The sequence below is a fragment of the Acomys minous genome, assembly GCF_964271855.1.
Source record: "Acomys minous genome assembly, chromosome: 7".
Taxonomy (NCBI): Eukaryota; Metazoa; Chordata; class Mammalia; order Rodentia; family Muridae; genus Acomys; species Acomys minous.
Window position 1 is genome coordinate 44,621,042 of NC_140488.1, and position 4,605 is coordinate 44,625,646.

At 44.2% G+C, this 4,605-nt stretch overlaps 1 long non-coding RNA gene across 1 annotated transcript; it reads right to left on the minus strand.

Annotated features, from left to right (window-relative positions):
* Positions 1-439: 439 nt before the first annotated feature.
* On the minus strand, positions 440-4,320 carry LOC311601552. Its single transcript, XR_014780597.1, has 3 exons — positions 4,304-4,320; positions 2,083-2,406; positions 440-666 (listed from the first exon to the last, which is right to left on the minus strand). It is a non-coding gene; the product is annotated as an uncharacterized lncRNA (long non-coding RNA).
* Positions 4,321-4,605: the final 285 nt, after the last annotated feature.

A 4,605-nucleotide genomic window follows, 5' to 3' on the forward strand; every position in this document is an offset into this window, starting at 1 on the left:
CTTAGGATCAACCGCTGGTCAGTATCCCAGTAAAAGCAGGCAGTTAGAAGCTAAAAATAGCATGTGAAGGTACAGATCAAGGAATCCAGTGCTCACAGGGGTGGGAAGAAGAAGGTTATATATAGGCACACACACACATATAATGTATCTGGAAGAACAAATCGGTAACAGCAGTTGCCTCGAGGGAGAGGAAGTGGAGAACTGTGGTCTAGGATAGGAGAGAAACTTTTCACCCCACACCAGGTCATACTTCCTGGATTTTCATTAGCCATGGTTTATCTTTTTTTTTTTTTAAATAAAAGCATTGAATAATAATAATGACATTCGGGTTCAGAGGGTCAGAGGTGTTTCATCCCTGGGCTGCAGGCAGGATGAAGATTTTCAAACATTAGCTTTAATGTTCAAGTAAGGGGAGGCAGGGAGATGGCTTGTCAGGCATATGCCTTTATTTTCAGCACTAGGACACCTATGACACAGGATGACTGTGGATTCAAAACCAGTCTGATCTGCATGGTGAGATTTTGTTGTTGTTGTTGTTGAGTAAGGGGAGGGGAGGAGAGAGGGAGAGTGGGCTCAGTGTCGCAGTGTGTGGTTCACAGCTGTGGTTATCTGTGAGCCTACACTCAGAAGGCTAAGGCAGCACGATCAAAGGTTCCAAGGGAAGATCTGGGCAGAGATGGGAGAGAGGAGATTGTGATCAGAATAAACTGTATGAATTTCCAATTAAAAATTATTTCATGGTGCCAGGTGTGGTGGCGCAGGCCTTTAATCCCAGCACTCAGGGAGGCAGAGACAGGAGGATCACCGTGAATTTGAGGCCAGCCTGGTCTACAAAGTGAGTCCAGAACAGCCAAGCCTAACACAGAGAGACTCTTTCTCGAAAAAACAATCAAACAAACAAACAAAAAAAGAAAGAAAGAAAAGAAATGAAAAAGAAAACAAATTTCAAGAAAGTCTGGGCTACAATAAGAAAAAAGAAAAACAACATTTATCAAGCAACTTCTGGGTGTTAAGGGCCTTTTTAAAAACTTGCTTTATCTCATTTACTCCACATAGTTGCCCTGCTAGAGATACATTTGCTTCAGCAATCGTCCTTGGAGAAGTCACATGAGCTGAGCTGCTTTTTTTCTTTCCATAACTGATGTTTAAGATAGAGGAGCAAAGAGGGAGCAAAACATGCATGTGCAGAGAATTTTAAAAAGCAACTATCAAGTTGGAGAGATGGCTCAGTGGTTACGAGCACTGACTGCTCTTTCAGAGGACCCAGCTTCAATTCCCAGCACCCATATGGCAGCTCACAATGACTGTAACTCCACGATCCAACACCCACCTCCCACAGACATACATGTAGGCAAAACATCATTGCACATAAAATAAAAATAAGTAATTTTTTTTTAAAGCAACCAGCCGGGTGATGGTGGCGTATGCCTTTAATCCCAGCACTTGGGAGGCAGAGGCAGGCGAATCACCATGAGTTCGTGACCAGCCTGGTCTACAAAGTGAGGCCAGGACAGCTAAAGCTACACAGAGCAACCCTGTCTCAAAAAACAAACAAACAAAAAACAAACAACAACAAAACAACCAAACCAAAAAAACCCAACCCCAAAACAAACAAATAATAAAGGACTGGATAGATGGCTCAGAGGTTATGAGCACTGTCTTGCTCTTCCAGAGGTCCTGAGTTCAATTCCCAGCAACCACATGGTGACTCACAACCATCTATAATGTGATCTGGCGCCTTCTTCTGCAGGTGTACATGTAGATGGAGTACTGTATACATAATAAATAAATAAATGAATCTAAAAAACAAACAAACGAACAAACAGCCGGGCGTGGTGACACACGTCTTTAATCCCAGCACTCGGGAGGCAGAGGCAGGCAGATCGCTGTGAGTTCGAGGCCAGCATGGTCTACAAAGTGAGTCCAGGACAGCCAAGGCTACACAGAGAAACTCTGTCTCGAAAAACCAAAAAAAAAAAAAAAAAAAAAAAAAAAAAAAAAAAAAAAAAGACCTACCACCACCAACAAACAGCAAAATAATGTTAATATGGGTGTTGCCTGGCCTGGGTACTTAAAAGTTACCTTCTTTTTGTAAAACCTCGTGCAGGTGGGCAAGCATATACTTATATCCTGACTGGAGAGCAAAATCTAGGTTTATCAGTCTGTCCTTGCTGGTCTGGGTGAGTTTATGGTGCTTGACTGCAGGAGAGCAGTTGGGCTGTCTTGCCAGGTTGCCTCTTTCCTGGTCCTTTGCCTAGAGAAGCTGGATTCTTCTTTGACGTTCTTCTGTCGGCTTAGCCTGCAACCTGTCTGGCCTCCAGGCCAGGATCTATGAGGCAGAAAGAAAGCCTGGAGTGCCCACATACCGAAGTCCTGAAGTGCTAGTCAGGCTTCCTTTTTCTCCGTCTTGAAGAACATTACATTTTTAAAAAAGCATAACATTCAGTGTCATTATGTCTTTAGTTTTCAAACCTAGCAACCCTCCCCAGAATCCCAATCGCTAGTTGAGGTAGTGAACACAACTTGGGGATTTCAGAAGAATTTTCAACCAAAGAGGGGAACAATAAGAATGCTCTGTGTCCTGTCCAACCCGCATTGTCTTTTTTTTCCCCCTAAACGGAATTAAGCTGACTGGCTATTTTTCTTGCCCAGTTCTGTTAAAGTTTTACAGTGCTTCTAGAACCTTGGCTAACTTCCCTTTTCATTATTTGCCAGGGACATTGAGTTTGTGCTAACGAGGCCCTCTGCTGTCTACAGAGAGTAGGGCAAGTCCACGAATCCTGAGATGTGAGCATTTTTTTCCTCTGCAATTGACTTGCTTATGAGCTATGTCCACTTACTACAGTAGCTGACTCCCAGGGTCAGGGGATTTCTAATGCCTGATGCTACTTAATTTCACAACATTATTTCCTTCTCCTCACAGAAGTGTGTAGTGAGACAGTTTGAAAGTAAACATTATGGCAGGCGTAGTGGCGCACGCCTTTAATCCCAGCACTCGGGAGGCAGAGGCAGGGGGAATCTCTGTGAGTTTGAGGCCAGCCTGGTCTACAGAGTGAGTCCAGGACAGCCAAGGCTACACAGAGAAACCCTGTCTGGAAAAACCACCAACCAAACAACCAAACAAAAAAACAAACCAGAAAGTAAACATTATTTCAAACTGTATTTTTGACATTAAGTGACAAGTTCTCCTCTTAATACCCAAATTGGGATACTGGGGTCTGCCTTGGGGCCTCACTGAAACATGACCAGGCATGGTAACCAAAAGTGTTAGCCCAAAAGAGGAAAACACTTATAGACTCCAAGCTAGGAAGACATATAGTTCTGCTAGCCTGGACCCCTCCAGGATCTTTATTTCAGCATACCAAGAGGAGAGTAGAACGTTGTTCAAATTCAAGGGCAATGCAGACCCCCAACTTCTGCAGAAGGACTTGGCCTTCCTATCAGGAGCCTATTCTGGTCCACCAAGACCTGCTTAGGAGCTGGAGGAAGGCAGTAGCAGCTGACACTGAAATCTCAGGAAGCCCTGATAAGGACAGCAAATATTGCCCCTCATCCATCCAGGCTTCTGCCCACCTTCTGCCAATCTATGGGAAAGAGTTAGTTACCAGTGATAGTGACTCCTCATTGCTCCTCAGTAGAGGGGATGGAAGGGAACTAACACTGGGGCATGGAATCTTATCAGGCCCTCCACATAACTTTGTTATTATTTACAACAGACATAGTTAACAGTACCAAGGGCAACTGAAGGCCAGCTTCCACACTAGGTGCTGTTTTGAGCGCTTCACCTTAGCTGTTGCTTTTAATCCTTCCAACCGGGGGAAGGTTCTCTTTTCCCGCCTTAGGTTTCTGGCTTTGAATCTGGGCTTGAATAGCAAATCCTTTTACCTGCTGAGCCATCCTGCTTGCCTGCCAAGACAGTTTTAGCATGTGTCTATTGGTGTGTTACGTGTTTGTGCATGTTTATTTACCATTCTCATAGCATTCTTACTGAGGTTTCTCTGTGGAGAACTCTTATCTAAGTCTTGAATTTTAGCTGGCTTTCTCTGACTGTTTCAGAAAGGGAAGCAGGGAATGGAGTTCCACCTTATACTTGCCCTTTAGGGATAGAAGGATAGACCCCCTTCCCCTCCCCCCTCCCCCCAGCCTTCACTGACAGCCGCATTGGAAGGCTCCTGTTTACTACTGGGTGGAATAAGAGGTCTATGACTAGGCTTCCCAGGACACCTCCTGAGGCAGAGGAGTGGGAATCACTCCCTGCTGTTCCCCACATGATGCTATCCCAGTGAGGGAAGGAAAGGCTCACCGTACTACTTACTAATGGAGCTGGAAATCTGGATTCCCCATGTGATGTCCATTGTAAAGCTGAAGAGAGACCCTCGTCACTATAGTCTGGAAAGGGGTGAAGTCTCTATTCTCCCTTTATCTGTTGCTAGTAGAGTAATACTACAGCTTTTCCATGTGCACCTCCTGTGGCATAAGCAACATTTTCCAGATGGGCACTGTGGCATACACATGCCATCTAAACAACAACAACAACAACAACAACAATAATAATAATAATAATAATAATAATAAAAATAAAAGTATTTAGGATTGGGAGACATA